General features: G+C 37.1%; 1 long non-coding RNA gene across 5 annotated transcripts in view; it reads left to right on the top strand.

Moving 5' to 3' along the window:
• Positions 1-17442, top strand: part of LOC103350594 (uncharacterized) — a 663701-nt gene that overhangs the window by 130615 nt on the left and 515644 nt on the right. For 2 of the 5 annotated variants that reach the window (XR_011387765.1, XR_011387780.1), the window contains exons 1-2: positions 6438-6564; positions 15108-15194. The exons of 2 other annotated variants lie outside the window; for them this stretch is intronic. This is a non-coding gene — a long non-coding RNA (uncharacterized lncRNA). Of the gene's footprint in view, positions 1-6437; positions 6565-15107; positions 15195-17442 lie in introns of those variants that run through there. One more of the 5 variants, XR_011387764.1, reaches the window with a different exon arrangement.

Here is a 17442-nt window from a genome sequence, read left to right as displayed (position 1 = left end):
TGATTAGACTAAAGTAATTTTAAATTAGCAATAAGGAAACTATACAAAATATAATATAAGAGCCATTTTAAAGATAAGTGTTCTTCAGAATATGAATATGCAAAAGGAGAGTTAGATATCATCATGTCCCAAACATCTTAATACAGATTTTTAAGTAAAGTGATACTCTGAATTTGAAGTATTTTTTGTATTTACTTCTGTATTTTACTTGTTTCCAACATTTATTGACTATACATTTTTTCCTAGAATCCTTTTAATTAAGGTATACAAGCTTCATGCATTCCATTTATACAGATTTAAGAACACAGTGATTCCTTCCTACCCACCCTCCTGCCAGCCATCATTCCCACCCTGCTTCCTCCTCCCTTTCCTATTCACATCCTTATTTTTTTAACAAAGATCTATTTTCAGTTGACTTTATATTCATAAGATTAACTCTACACGATGTAAACAGTTCAACAATACTAAAAAAAAAATACTGTTCCACAACAGTAGATACAAGGGTTGTTCAAAATCATCCCATCTCAAAATGTCAGTTTCACTTTTTTAGATTACCTTTTAGATGCTCTTTTAGTTATCACAGATCAAGGATAAAATATGGTATTTATATTTTTAGACTGGTTTATTTCACTGAATATAATGTTTTCCAGTTGCATCCATTTTGTGGCAAATGACAGGATTTCTTTTTTTTTTTTTTTTTTTTTACCTCTGTGTAGTATTCCATGGTGTGCACATGCTGTAATTTCTTTATCCAGCTCAGTTGATGGACACCTGGCTTGATTTCATATCTTACCTATTGTGAATTGAGCTGCAGTAAACATGAGGATAGAGGTCACTCTTTCATATGCTAATTTCTTTATGTTTGGGTAAATTCCCAGAAGGGCAATGGCTATGTCATATGGTAGGTCTAGAATCAGATTTCTGAAATATCTCCATACTGTCTTCCACAATAGCTGCACCAGTTTACATTCCCACCCAACAGTGGATTGGGGTAACTTTTTCCCCACACCCTCACCAGAATTTTTTGTTTGTTGATTTCTGTATGAAAGCCATTCTAATGGGGGTTAGGTGAAATCTCATTGTGGTTTTGATTTGTATTTATCTGATAGCTAGTGATCCTGAGCATTTTTTCATATGTCTGTTAGACATTTGAATTTCCTCTTTTGAAAAATGCCTGTTCAAGTCTTTTGCCCATTTCTTAACCTGGTTGTTTGTTTTATTGTTATTGTGATGCTTAATCTCTTTATAAATTCTGGATATTAATCCTTTATCAGTTGCATAGATTGCAAATAATTTCTCCCATTCTGTCTGTTGCCTCTTCACTTTGCTGAAAGTCTATTAGCTAATATAGTCCCATTTGCCAATTTTGGCTTTGAATAACTATGCTTTTGAGGTCTTTCCAAGAAGTCTTTGCCTATGCCATTGACTTGCACAGTTTCTACAATGTTTTCTAGTAATCTGATGGTCATACTTCTCTAGTAATCTGATGGTATTGGATCATATATTTAAGTCTTCAATCCATTTTGAGTCATTTTGAGTGGATTTTTGTATGGTGTGTAAGCCAGGGGTCATACTTTTGCATGCAGAAATCCAGTTTTCCCAGCACCATTTGCTGAAGAGACTGTCTTGGCTCCAGAGGTTGATTTTAGCTCCTTTGTCAAATATAAGTTGGCTGTAGGTACATGGATTGATTTCTGGAGTTTCTATTTTGTTCCATTGTTCCATACATTTGTTTTTTTTTTGGTTTTTTTTGTTTGTTTTTTTTTTTTTTGACAGAAACAGGCTGTTTAGATTGTAGCTGCCCTGTAGTATGTCTTGAAATCTTATATTGCAATGCCTCTGGATTTATTTTTGCTGTAAAAAGTTGTTTTAGCTATTCAAGTCTCTTGTGTTTCCATATCAATTTTAGAATCTGTTTTTCTATATTGGAGAAGAATGTCATCAGTATTTTGATTGGTATCACATTGAATCTGTAAATTGCTTTCAGTAATACGGATATTTTGATGATACTGATTTTTCCAATCCATAAGCATGAAAGATTATTCCATTTTTTTGTGCCTTCTCCTATTTGTTTCTTTAGTATCTTGTAATTTATATCATAGAGATCTTTGACCTCCTTGGTTAAATTTATTAAAAGGTATTTAATTTTTTTGAGATGTATACCAACAAATCAGGAAACCAAAAAGAAATAGATAGATTACTGGACTCAAACAACCTACCAAAATTGAGGCATGAAGATAGAAAACCTGAGCAGACCAACAAATCAAGACAGAGATTGAATCAGTAATAAAGACTCTCCCAACAAAGAAAAGCCCAGGACTGGATGGCTTCACTGCTGAATTCCACCAAACTTTAAACAACAAGTAATTTCAATTCTTCTCAAGTTACTCAAAACAATTGAAAGGGAGGGAATCCTCCCAATCTCTTTCTATAAATCCAGTATCACCTTAATTCCTAAAACAGAAAATGATACAACAGAGAAATAAAACTGTAGACCAATTTCCCTTTAACATAGACACAAAAATCCTCAACAAAGTACTATCAAGTCGAATCCAACAATATATCAGAAAGATCATTCACCTGGATCAATTGGGACTTATCCCTAGTATGCAGGGATATTTCAACATTTGCAAATCAATCAATATGATACAACACGTTAACAAACTGAAGAACAGACGCCATATGGTTTTCTCAATAGATTCAGAGAATTCATTTAGTAAAATATAACATCCTTTCATAACCAAAACCTTAAGCAAATTGGGTATAGAAGGAACTTCCTCATCACCATCAAGGCAATCTATGATAAACTGACAGCCAGCATCTTATTGAATCAGGAAAAGCTGGAAGCTTTCCCACCAAGATCTGGAACGAGACAAAGATGCCCACTTTCATCATTACTCTTCAACATAACCCTGGAACTTTTAGCCAGAGCCATTATCCAAGAAAAACAAAGGGATGCAAATTGGGAAGGAGAAAGTCAAATTATTCCTATTTGCGGATGACATTATTCTATATATAAGGGATCCAAATACTTCAGTAAGTGACTCTTGGAACTTATAAAAGAGTTTAATAAAGTGACATGATATAAAATAACACACAAAAATCAATAACTTTTATATACACAGACCATGCTATGGCTGAGAAAGAATTTCTAAGATTATACACTTTTTAAAAATATGTTTATTTTTATTTTATTTGAATGGCAGAGATTGAGAGAGAGAAGGAGAGAGAGAGAGAGAGAGAGAGAGAGAGAGAGAAAGAATATGAATGTTTCCATTCCCTGATTCACTACCTAAATTCCTACAACAGTTGGGGCTGGACCAGGTCAAAACCAGGAGCCTAAACTCCATCGGGGTCTCCTACATGGTTGCCAGGGACTCAAACATTTGAACCATCACCTATTGTCTTACAAGAATCTGGAATGGGAAATGATGGGGACTATGACTTAAAGGAGACATTCAGATATGATGTGCTGGCATTTTTTAAAAGATTTATTTATTTATTTATTTGTAAGTCAGAGATACAAAGAAAGAGAGAATTAGAGAGCAACATCTTCCATCCACTGGTTCTCTCCACAAACGGCCACAACAGGAAGCAGGAGCTTCTCTTAGCTTTCCCACATGGGTTTCAGAGGCTCAAACACTTGGGCCTTCTTATGCTGCCTTTCCCAGGCCTTTAGCAGGGAGCTGGATTGGAAGTGAAGTTTGCATTGCAGGTGGCGGCTTTACCCACTATGCTGCAATGCTGGACCCTGGAATGCCAGCATTTTGGGGCATCTTAACCACTTCACCAACTGCCTACCCCTGAAACTTCTTATTTAAAGTTCCACAACTTGTTCTGTGAAAACTTTTAATAAGGGATCCACCTTCAGATTGTCAGCTATGTTTGTTGCTTCTTCTAAATGTTAGAAACAAAATAACAAGACTGAAACCAGTGAAATGCTTTTTTCATGAAAGAACAACTTGGGGACCTATAAAATGTTCAGTGCAATGCTTATCTTTGTGTTAAACTTCAGCAATTACCTGTTTCACTGATTCAAGACATTTCTCATAAATATTGTAGTTGAGAATGAAATATAGAGATAGTTGAAATCATATTCTTCAGAATATTGGGTAGATGCTCATGAGTCCATATTTTCAGTTCATTCAAAGTTTTATGTTAGAAAAACTGAGAACACAGAATTGAGCTCATCAAATGCCACAAATTGTTTCATACACAGTACTCACCAAGATGATTGATTTTTATGGAAAACTGGTAAAGAATATATTTTATAATGTATTTTTCAATTCAACTATTAGATGAGTGTATTTCTTTTCAGCTGTGAAAACTGTGTGTGTCACATGACTTGCTGTTTTGCAATTGCTTTTAATTTAGATTTCCAAGTCTTTCACTATAATGAGTTAACAGAGAAAATGCAAACTGCCATATCTTTGTTCATGTTCCTAAAGGACTTTTTCCTGTTCGTGCTCTTTATTTTAAGCCTAAGTGATTTGTCATAGTGACAATGGTTAAAGTAACACATAGCATGTAGGGGAGATATTAACAACTTCAGCATTGCTTAGAAAAGTGACTACCACCGAAGACCTTCCTTTGCTCATTTCAATTGTCTGCATAAAAATGTTTCAGTTCTCATAAACAGGTGAGAGGCTTCATACTGTGGAAAACTCATGAAATGGGGTACAAAGATATCTAGCTCATTCTCTCCTACACCATTTCTATGTACCATTAAAACAGCTGCTTTTCTGGCTTTTCCTGTAAAATATAGAAGTTGAAGTTAAATAACATCTAAAGTTTCTTGTAGTTCTAACCATTTGTGAACTTTGATAAATAGTAATTGTAAGAGAAGTATTAAAAGTGCATGGAAATGCATATTCTGAAAAAAAAAAACAATGCATGGATTTCCAAAAAGGTTTTCACCAAATGAAATTCATTTTTAATTCCGTTTTTGTATAAACTTTTTGAAGCACTCAGATATATACACATGTATTCCAGCTTAATAGATGAAGGTAAAGCTTAAAAATTCAGAAATATTTAACTAGCTGTTCTGTAACATCCTATTGTTAACTATCTCTTTTTTCTCCTTTTTTGGGAATTCCAACAACCCCAAAAATCATTCACAAACTAGGAATCTGTACTGATTTCTAGCTTCCTTGAAACTATAATGTAATAGCTGCTGGGGGTTATTTTGGTTTCTTTTCCGTAAGTCATGTTCATGTTAATATTATGAACTTGAAGTAAGCAATTTGGTAGACTCAAAATTAAAAAGAAGAGAAAAAGGGAACATGAAACACTATTTTTATCTATGGGGAAGGCCAAGATAAAGAGCTGACTCCTAACTTTGCAGAGCACAGAATATCTGTTCCTCAAGATTTATTTGTCATGAATGAGTGCATGAAAAAGAAACTAACACCGTATGACATTTTCAGGTTCAGCAATGAAAAATAAATAAGGTAAGAAGATCACATTGGAGCTAACACTCCGAATTTAGGAGCTGGGAATTCCAGATTTGGTGCCGTGTATCAATGCTTCAGTGTTGCTCCTTAAACACGTAGTTTCCTTACATCTTATTTCAACATCTGCAAATGGAGGAGTTAAATTTTCTCTAAGCTCACTTTAACTGTAAACTCACTGCTTTCAGGATGTGTGTTCATTATGGCATTTAAACAGCTTCTTTTCTGCACGTAGTTATTAGCTGTCTAATCCTCAAAGTGGCTTTCTATACCTGTACCAATATCATTTGGAGTACTGTGCTCAGGGCATGCAAACAATTCAGACATTTTTAAGCAAATATTTCAAATGCAAAGAACTCAAATATTTATTTAAGCAAACTGTAGAGAGAAATGTAAACTTTCAATGGCATTTCTCTTTCCTGTGTTATTTTCTATCCTTTATAACACATTGTAACCAAGTCTTGCTATTTAAGATTACCTACCAATCAGTCAGTTTTCACCCGTGGATAATGGCTAACAGAGAAACTTTGCACCTTAAGACATAACACACATGAATTCTAAAACCAACAAACACAGAACCTCTTCATGAAAAATTAGCTGGAGTAATAAATCATCATAAGTAAAAAGGCAAATATGGAAATTATATTCACAAGGATGATAAATAAGCCAGAATTTGCTCTTTTACAATCTCAATTAATCGGTAATATATACTCTTACAAAAAGATTGCACTGAATGTCTGCTGATACACAACAGAGTGAGCCTACCTAGTTAATGTCTTTTCCCCCATTATTTCAGTAAAAGAAACTGGCTTTGCTGAATAAGAAGGTTAAGAAAAGGCCCGAGTGAATCACTCCAATTTGTTTTCACATTCTGAACAGTCAATAAAGGAATTTATTGCCTCATTAGGCATTTTGAGTAGATTTCTGGAAACCTGGGTGACGTAAGACAGAAAAATAACCCGGGAAGAGGCTTGGAAGGCAGTTGCAGCTGAATTTGTTTTTGAAATTGCAAGTTGCCTGTTAGACTGGATAATGACATCGTGATTTGTCTCAAGAAAACATGCCAGGCAGTGGGAAGTGGAAGGGGAGAAGGAACTGTGTCTATTTTCAGTGAGTATGTACCAAAATTTCAAATACTGGTTCTCAAAAGTACTGTCAATTGATAGAAGTTAGGTAGTTGGGGGAGGAAGAGGGGCTCCGTGACAGATCAAGAATATGGTTCTTATAAATGAAAGCAGTGAAAGTTTGATCATAAATATATAGTAATGGTGTATACAGGGTACTATGTTCTGCTGTCTTCCCTTCTACCCTCACACTTTGTCTAGAGGACATTTAGCTCTACATTCCAATGGCTAAACTTAAAAGGGGACCTTCCTCAGACATCGCCACCCATAAGCACTCTGATCCTAGTAGGCTTCAGAGACTCAATGCTGTTCGGTATTCAGGGGAAGGTAAATTGTCCCCCCACACCCTGTTTTGAATAATATTTCAAAATTTGACTTCTTTTAACAGAACTGAAAGGTAAATTGGCAGTTGGTAACACATTAATTTTTTTTCAATGAAAGAATGTTGATTTTGTTTCAAAATGTAAGCAACCCCGGAGGCAAAAGCTCATAGAGTAAGTGATTTATTAATAAGTAGAGCACAATGACTTGCTTTCCTAAAATTAACTCTGTTTTCACACTTATAGCAGATAAACACATTCATCGTGATCAGTCTGCTCTGTATCAAAAAAAAAAAAAAAAACTTGATAAAATAATCACAAATAGACATAGAACAAGGAAGTTTCAGGGAAATTTTCCAGATAAAAGGAGTAGAAATATTTGCTTCCAATAATGAAATGTCTATGCTTGCATGTGTGTCTGTGTATATACATATATGTGACATTTTATTTAACATCTTAATTTCTGTAGGTTTGGAGAAAAAAGGTGATACAAGCAGACATAATCTTTAATCCAAACTCTCTTCTTTGTCAGTCAAAGATTTCTCAGCACTGTTTCTTGTTATTATAAATGATTCCAACTTCAGGCGAGATCTTGAGATATGAAAATAAAGAAATATTCTTTGCACCGGCAACACTCCAGTTGACACTTTGCTGCCATTATTCCGTGAAATAGCTGGAGAATGAAAGTTGAAAGAGAAAACTTATGTTGCTATGTTAAGAAAGTGGCTTTATGAGAAAAGTCCTGGATTCTCAACCCAGCTTTGGACACAGTTTGCTCATCTGTAAAATGTGAGGTGTGGAGCTCAGTGACTTTTTAAAAAATCTTTAAGAGTAATGAAGGCATTTACCTTGGTGGTCTGGAGGACATTAAAATCCACTTAAAACCTGAATGAAGGAACTAAAAGCAGCAAAGTGGTGCTGTCTCTCATTACTTCCTTTCTAATTAACATTATAAAAGTTCCAGATCTGAGACTCTGCAAATTTAAAAGTCCACTGTTTCACATGTACAGTAGGCTCCCAGTTATCTGCAGAGACATATGCTAAGATGCCCAGTAGATGCCTGAAAATATGGAGAGTACTAAACCCTACGTATACTCTACTATATTTTTCCTATACATGCATACCTATGATAAAGTTGAATTTATAAATGAAGCCCTGTAAGAGACTAGAAACAATAACTAGAAATAAATATACAGAATGTATAACAATTACAGTAATAACTTAAGGGCAAGTTGTTTGAATGTAGCCTATATGGCCTATCTTTAGCATATTCAAATATCCAGTGTCATTGCTCATGTGGTCTGGGGCTATTATTAAGTGAAATAAACACTCCGTGGATACAAGCACTAGGATACCAGGACAGTTGAGCTGATAACTAAGATGACTACTTAGTAGCTAATTTATGTGTAGTGTATACAAGGAGGATATGCTACACAAAAGGATGAGAAGACAATATGAAATTGCTTCATGCTATTCAGAATCTCACATAATTAAAACTTATGGATTGCTGGGATGAGATGCTCGCTCACATGCTAACCTGGAGTGTCTAGATTCAACGCCCAGCTTCACTCCTCATTCCAGCTTTCTGATACCATGTCCCCTGTGAGGCATCAGGTCATGACTTAAGTACTTGGGTTCCTGCCACTTACGTGGAAGATCAGGACTGAGTTCCTTACTCCCAGCTTCAGCATGGCATAACACTGTCTGTTTGGGGTTTTTGGGGAATAAACCAGCAGGTTAGAGGTTCTCTCTCTCTCTCTCTCTCTCTCTCTGTGTGTGTGTGTGTGTGTGTGTGTGTTTGTGTCTGCTTTAAAAAATAAGTTGAAAAGATTTATGCATTATTCATTTCAGAATTTCCCATTTAATATTTTAAGGCCATAGCTGATCACATAGGTAAGTGAAACTATAGAAGATGAAAATGCAGATAAAGAGGGACTACTATATATTCGTCTGCATGTGAGTGTTATCTCTCTCTAAGGAAACACAGGTGTTTTGTATGAATGACAATGGTGTTCATTGCGGCTCTCATGATGGTGCAATTTGAGATTATTTAAGTAATGGCTAATGAGTGCTGAACCAAGAGCAAAGCAATAGAAAAATGCCATCCCTCCCTCCAAAACAATGGCCAAATGACAGTAATCCTTGATTAAGGGTGCTTAGATTACATTTGGTACATGATAGGTATCCAACAAATATTTGCTCAATGATTCAGTGAGTGTAATAGAGGAGACATTTTTATAAAGGAACACTTATATAAATAAATAATTGAAAAAAAAGCGTTGCTTAAAGAAGTCATGGGAATACTTAGAAAGTGGTTGACATTTAACTGAGTTGGCATTCCAACAGCAAATAAGATTTTTTAAGCACATTTTAAACAGACAAACTGCTTTGTGGCAAGGAATGTGTGTAGTATAGCAGGTAGTCAGAGATCTCAGGAAGTGAAGCTAGAAAGGTGACTTGGGCAAAATCACCTATATACTTTTAAATTTCATATTAAGTAGTTTAAACCCCATCCTATGAGTAGTTAACACTTCTTATGATAAATAACATTTATTGTGTTAAGAATAGAGTGAGATAACCCAGATTTGGTTTCATAACTTTTGATTCTTTCGGTATGCCCAGAGTGTCTGGATTCAGCCTTTTAAGACCTTCTGCAACTTTTTCATCCATGCTCCAGCAACCAAATGAAGTCAATCTTTACCTTCTGAAGTAATTTACTGTGTGTAAATAATTTGTAATATTTAAACAGTTGCACTGCACATACAGAATAGACTTTTTCAAAGGACATATTCTCCTTGAATATTCTGGAGCTTTTATACATTTTCTCTCTCCTTAATCTCTCCCTTTTTCCTGATTCTGTGCCTTCCTCGTTTTTCAGGTTTGCAAACATACTGTAGGGACCCAAGTCCCTTCATACAATAAGACAAATCTTCCAGTCACAGAATATTAATTCATGTTATAAACAAAAATAAAAATAACATTCAGAACCAGGACCCATTAACTGTGGCCATTTCTTTTTCTTTGAGAAGCATAGAGATTGAGAGAGACAGAGAGAGAAAGAGAGAGTGTGTTCTTATCTGCTGCTTTGCTCCCCAAATGCTCAAGGGGACGGCAAGAGAAAGCTAAAGCCAGGTCCCAGCAATTCATTCCAGGTCTCCCACATGTGTGCCAGGAAGCCAATTCCTTGAGCCAGAATTATTGCCTCCAGAGTTTGCATGAGTAGGAAGCAACACTCAGGAGCTGGAATTGTGAATTGATCCTAGGTACTCTTGTTGCAGTTGATTTCTCAACAATGTTGCAGTGGATTCATTTCTGAGAGGAGGAGCATGGTGAGGGCAAGAGGCGTGGAGTCACCACACAGACCCCAGGAGTCAGGTGAAAGAAGGCCTGAGGCAAGCAGCCTGCATACTCATTTATTTGAGTTAGTACTACAACTTATATAGCCAAGACCAGCCAATCCGGTCACGGGGCAGTCTATGCCCCAACCAATCACAGCCTGTTGCCAGGCAATTTCCAAAGCCATCCAATCACGGCCTGCTGTCAGTCAGACTCTGTTGTCATGTGGTTTCCGAAGCCATCCAATCACGGCCTGTTGCCAGGCAGTTTCTGTTGTCAGCGGTCATCTTGGCATGAACTTTTCACCTCAGCGGCCATCTTGATATGACCTTTTGACCTCATTCCACCACATACTCTGACAAGGAATGTTTGTGTTTTGGATGCTTGACCAAAGGACTGCCCCTGTCGGCCATTTCCTGAAAGCAGAATATAATTTATTGGAGTAACATATAATAATGTTCTTTAAGAGAAAAGCTCTAGGTAAAATTTCAGTTTAAAGTGGAAACGAGGGCAGTGAAGGAAGGAAGCTTACATTTCTGATAGGAAAGACTTCATAAGTTCAGTATTTTATTATGACACTTGGATTTAGAAGATCATCATCATTTTTCTCTGGAAAAGCTGATCCTCTTTCCTCAGCTCAGAGGTCATCATTGGTTTACAAAGATGTCCTCATTCTTCCACCTGGAATTCATAGCCCAGGTTCCAACTCACACTTTTACATCTTGTATATAAAATTACCTTTTTACGTAAGACCTTCCTTCCATCCAAACTAATCTTTTCAACACTATGAGCTTTTTTCTGCATAATTGCAATTATGTTTTTATTTTTGGCCATTTTTTCTACTGCTCCAATTTTCAACTGTCTCACAAGTCTATGAAAATTCTCCCTTCTCTGTAACCATTTTCTGAATGTATAGCTTGTTCTTTCAAAGATCATTCATCTACATGTTGAATTTCTTTGTCTACCCACAGAGCAGAAAAGTGTATACACTTTTAAGGTCCATAATGTCCCCTGGGTTTTTCTAGGTGGTCTCTGTAACACATCTGCATTAATTCACATAGCAACCAGAGAGTAAGTAACCACTGCATTTGTTATACTGGTGAAAACATCGAGGCACAGTGAATTTAAGCAGCTTTTCCTCGAGTTTCTCTGGTAGAGAACTACTGCAATACATTCAGATCTTTCATTCTTTTGCACCTGAGTCTGTGATTGAGTGTAGTGAGGTGCCTTTCCTTACATGTTCACCTGTTTCATGTTCCCACCTTCATGAGCATTTTAACCTTTTAGGTAGCCCCTGTATATTTCAGTCCACGTAACTCAGCTCCAACATTGTCCTTTACAATATTTTCCGGTTTTAGTCATTTAAAATCACATGTATATTCTTAAGAATAGTAGAGGCCCAGGGGCTGGCACCGTGGCTCACTTGGCTAATCCTCCGCCTGCAGCGCCGTCATCCCATATGGGCGCAGGGTTCTAGTCCCGGCTGCTCCTCTTCCAGTCCAGCTCTCTGCTGTGGCCCAGAAGGGCAGTGAAGGATGGCCCAAGTGCTTGGGCCCTGCACCCGCATGGGAGACCAGGAGGAAGCACCTGGCTCCTGGCTTCAGATTGGTGCAGTTCCTGCCATAGCGGCCATTTGGGGGGTAAACCAACAGAAAGAAGACCTTTCTCTCTCTCTCTCTCTCTCTCTCTCTCTCTCTCTCACTAACTCTATCTGTCAAATAAATAAATTAAAAAAAGGAATAGTAAAGGCCCAGTCAGAAATATTTTATCTATTTTCAAACTGGTCAAAAACATGAATTTCTTATGTTTTCCAAGTTTAATTTATGATTAACTTGCTTTATTTGTGAGTGATAATACTTCTCAGTTTATACAGCTAAAGGAATATCCATTTTTGTACTATTCAAATCTTCATTTGGGAAGCAAATCTTCAAATATGTGTGTGACTTTGAAATAAATTTAGACATGCATGCTTAAGAACTTGAATGTCTAGTATACAATTTAAATTTGGTATCACTTAAAATCAGTCCAGTTTTTAAGAATTAAAATGAAATAACATGTCTCAGGATCATTTCCAGACAGGCCCACTTCTGTGTTGAGGCAACAAATAACAAAGTCTTTACTGAACCCATAAACATTGAGGTAACATGGAATTTCTCACAAGCAACTCAGATATTGTCCATGTATGGTTTGCCATTTCATTCTAAACCAGATTCCTAAATGGATAGGGGGAAAGTTTGTTATGATTGGATAATACTTACCCACATAGTTGGCTTAAATCTCTCTCTAAACTACATTGTGAGACAAACAGGAATGTTTTAATACTACTTATGCCAAAAGAGAAAAATTATAGTGGTTGTTTGGTCATCTGTTTGGTATTAATTGTTTAAGGCTAAATTGAGAACTATAGGAAATTAGAAAATAGGAGGCCTGGGTCTTGGTCTTATGGAATTTGTGCTCTTAGACATGAAATAGTCATCATTTTAAACAAATGTGAATTCACATCACAAAGCATCTCAGGAGAGCATGGATGTGAAGGTCACCACACAAGGTCAATGAACAGAGGCTGCTAGGGACTGCTATGCTGGGGAAATTGTCACTAAGGATGTACAGTTTGAAAGAAGACCTCAAAGAGAGGCAGGGTTTTGTTAGTTGAAAGCAAGTGAGGCAAGAACTTGGGTGCAAAGGAAATGAAAATTGAGTTGCAGAAGTGACTTTGGGAAGATAAGTTTGAAGGAAACATCAGAATGACCAAAGTTGAATACTTTGTTCAAATAACAAAATCTTGTTTATTTTTATTTGTGTCTTATTTTGTACTTATCTGTTTACCTCTTTTTTAAAATTTATGTATTTATTTGAAAGGTAGAGTTACAGAGAGGCAGAGGCAGGAAGAGAAAGAGAGGTGTTCCATCCACTGGCACACTCCCCAAATGGCTGCAATGGCCAGAGCCAACCCGAAGCCAGGAGCCAGGAGCTTCCTCCAGGTCCCTGACTTGGGTTCAGGAATCCAAGGACTTGGGCAATTCTCTACTGCTTTCCCTGGCCATAGCAGAGAGAGAGATCAGAAGCAGAGCAGCTGGGACTTGAACCAGCCCCCATATGAGATGCCAGCACTGCATGCAGTGGCTTTACTCGCTGAGCCACAGCGCCAGCCCCTACCTCTGCTTTTGATTAGTACAAACACCCATGTTTTAATATTTCTGTACTTTATCAGCAGATGGGAAGTAAATATGAATTTGTGGAAACAAGTCTCCCATGTCTTTGAGAATCAAACCACTCCAGGTGACCCACAGACGTTAGCTGCTAGAAGACTGCTCACCTTATTCAAGAAGAAGCAGTATCCTATCACGTTATTCTCTAACAGCATCAAAGGCTTCTGTTTCCTGAAAAGCCAAACCGGAAGTGTGTGGTTCACTTCCACACAGTCTTCAGCTGTTTCTGAGCAGCTTGATTTCTCATCTACTTCACATTGAACAGAAGCAGTATCAGGGCTCTTTTAATTTAATTTTTTTTGAGTTACAAAGATTTGGGCTTGCTTTTTTTTAAGATGTGAACTGAAGAGCAGGATCTGTTGAGGGGCAAAAGGAGAGTACATACTCAGGTGTGAGTGCAGGCACTCACAGAGAGAGATTTGCTACCCTCCCAGGATAGGTTATCCATTTTGATTAGAGACTGTCCTCAGAGCAGGGCCTCACTGAAGAGTCAAATGAGGCAGAACGTGGGGCTGTGGTAAGAAGGCGTCATTGTTGGCTGATGCCTGATGCAAGGGGAGGCTTAGCTGCATGATGAGGAGAGGTTGTGCCAAGTCTTCAGCCATGTTGAATGGGCATGGGCATGGGCTTGCTTTCTAAATTGGTCATTACGTAGAGGGAAAAGAATATTTGATGTTAACCTTAGTTTTTTAATTTAAATTTTAATTACTTTTCTGAGAAATAGCACATCCTGAAAATAGGCTGAGCTCTCTCCTTTGACTATCAACAAGGATCCTCTCTAAATCTGTTGAAGAAGCGAAAGAGGAATCTGTCAGGCTCCCTGTTGCATGTTTTTAGTTCACATACCCTCATGGCTACATCCAACAGAGGTGACCTAAATTTATCCTCTGATGTTGCATACCATGAATTCCCATAGCAGGCCTGCTACAAAGGGGCCATTTTAAAGCTTTTTACTAATGTTGTCTTGGTGGATACTGACTGATCCTGTCCCAGGAACAGAGATGGTCCAACCCACGCTCCTGATTTTAGAATCATAAACATCAGTTGAACCAAGATGCTCTAGAGAGATGCAGTGACTTTGATTTCTCTTGGGTGGTCAAACACAGAATTTTTCTTTCTTTCTTTCTTTTTTTCTTTTTTTTTTTTTTTGCAGACTATGATTCAGAAAGTACATAGTTTTGGAACATTTGTTTTCATTATGTTGGTGTCAATGGAAACAGTTCTGCTTCCTGATGTCTTACTGAGATGGCCCTTTTGGTCATTTGAGGCCACTTTCCCAAGGATTCTGCATGTTGCCTGACCCTTGGGCCTGAGGAAATAAGTAGGACCCACATTGACCTGTTGTGGATAGCATCTTTCTCCAAGAATGGCAGAAGGAAAAACATCAGACTGGGATGCTCTCCAGAAATAATAATGGAGACTCTCATCCTGTTGTGTAAACTCTCCTTGTGCTTTGCACTGTGTGCTTTCTGGAGATATTATTTTTAAAGGATTATTATCCTCTGCAAAATATTTTTCATTAGATTTGTTGTAGAGTTAAAGAGAACACATTAGATCTCATTATTAATGAGATGATAAAATCAGCATTAGTAACATATAGTGAATTGTTGAATGAATGCCAATTCTGAGTTTTTGAAATTACAAATCATCACTTCTCTCTTCCCCCAGATTGTCCATGGTGCTGGGAAAATGGGAATGCATAACAATAGCCACACAGTGCTTTATTTGGAGAGGAGTCAACACTCTGGAAAACAGGTGAAAATAACACAGATGATGTTAAACTACACGTTTCCTTTACTCATTGATACTTATCAAGCTTAGTCTATAAACTTCTTCAACAAGCTATATTTACTATCAAATTTAATGCATAATTTGTTGAAAAACTTCAATTCTTATGAAGAGCAGAATGTTTAGCAAATGTATACATTCATTTATTTAATAAAGTTATAGTAGTATAATCTACCTTTATGAACTTATTTTAAAGAAAATAGAGGACATGGCTATTTAACTTATCAAAATCTAAACAAAGAACGTAATTTAAAAATGGACTTTAAAAAGTTAATACTTCTGGCCGGCGCCGCGGCTCAGTAGGCTAATCCTCCACCTTGAGGCACCGGTACACTGGGTTCTAGTCCCGGTAGGGGCGCCGGATTCTGTCCCAGTTGTCCCTCTTCCAGGCCAGCTCTCTGCTGTGGCCAGGGAGTGCAGTGGAGGATGGCCCAAGTGCTTGGGCCCTGCACCCCATGGGAGACCAGGAGAAGCACCTGGCTCCTGTCATCAGATCAGCGCGGTGCGCCAGCCGCAGCGCGCTGGCCCGCTGGCCGCGGCGGCCATAGGAGGGTGAACCAACGGCAAAGGAAGACCTTTCTCTCTGTCTCTCTCTCTCTCACTGTCCACTCTGCCTGTTAAAATAAAATAAAAAGTCAATACTTCTTATAAATATTAATTTTTTCTTTTACCAAATAAATATATGCATGTTTATTTAAAACTTAAAGAAGCTTAAGGGTTAATGCATTGGTCAGCTTTTCATAATTGCAATTGATTGCCAGACACAGGCTACTTAGGAAGGAAGGAGGTTTATTTTTCTTAAGGTTTCCAAGTTCAATGTCAAGATCAGGGCCACCTATTGCACTGGCATCTGTTTAGAACAGTAGATGGCATAACTTGTGAAGGATCACATGTGAACCAGGAAGCAGAGAGACAGGGAGCACACTGGTCTATGTCCATGTAGTTCTCAATCATGAGACTACATCTTTCTAGCCTAACCCAATCTAATCACTTCTCCCTAGGCCCCAACTACAGATATCACAATTGGACAATGTTTCCACCCTTATTCTATTAACCGGTAATATAAGACTTGGGGACCAAGCCTTTAACACATGGGCCTTTGGAGGACACTCATGTATTCAAATGATAGCTTCTAATAATGAAGAAATTAAAATTCTTTAGCACAACAGCAAGATTGTAATCACTTCTATCCTTAAAACTTTTTATTTTCTTTTACTGTCATTTTAAATAAAGTCCATATGACTACCTCATATATCCTCAATTTAGATCTTATCAATTGACTTCTTTATTAAAATAGTTATGGATTTAAATTTCCTTAAAAACCTCATTTCTTTACTTTATTCTTACAATATGGCTATATCACCATTTTGGTTTAAATCTTTATCTAGGCTTTTACATGATAAGCGTATGCAAATAATGTTTACTCTGAGCCTGGTGATATAATTATTTTCCCTTTATTGCAGAATTTTTACTTTGTTTGAATTAATATAATTATATATTAGATATAATATACATATATGATTATCCTTCTTATTCTCTGTTTTTTTTTTTTTTATGGCATTCCTCCTTGACTAACATTTAGGGACATTATAGTTCTTCGAAGTTTTCTTCTCACTGCATGTTATTTATTTATCTAAATGCCTTCATTCCCTCCACTTTGTTTTCTGTTTTCCCTTGAGGAATTCCTAATAATGATCCTTGACTGTGCAAGCTTATTTTTTAACTGAGGTAATAAAACCTAATCAGAATCTCTGTGAAGAGTATTGGCTTTCTTTTGATCCATTTGGTGGCAATGCCTTTTTTAATGACCAATACACATGAAGATGTCTATTCAGATGTATTTTTACTTGTTGCAGTTACTTCTGCTAGAGGATAATCTTTAATCTAATGCTTAGGGATATAAACACCGTGGGATCTAGTGCGGATATAAGATCTTGATGTCAATTTTTGGTACAAGGACTGTCCCTTTTGTGTCGTCAATTGAAGTCATTCTGGTTCAAGTTCTGCAGAGGTGATCCCTGGTCTTTCTTTTAAAGATGGGGAGTTAACTGACTCCTTTATAGTTCAGGAGTGATAATGGAGTCTTCTACACTTATTTTAGAGTGTTTCAAACAATCTCTCTGGTTCAATTCCTGGCCTCAAACCTCCCTTGAGCAATATCTAGATGCTACAATATCTGGTCTTTTTTTGGAAACCATTATGTGTGTACTCTTGG

Source organism: Oryctolagus cuniculus, chromosome 4 (assembly GCF_964237555.1).
Source record: "Oryctolagus cuniculus chromosome 4, mOryCun1.1, whole genome shotgun sequence".
Taxonomy (NCBI): domain Eukaryota; kingdom Metazoa; phylum Chordata; class Mammalia; order Lagomorpha; family Leporidae; genus Oryctolagus; species Oryctolagus cuniculus.
This window is presented reverse-complemented; position numbering and strand designations above follow the sequence as displayed.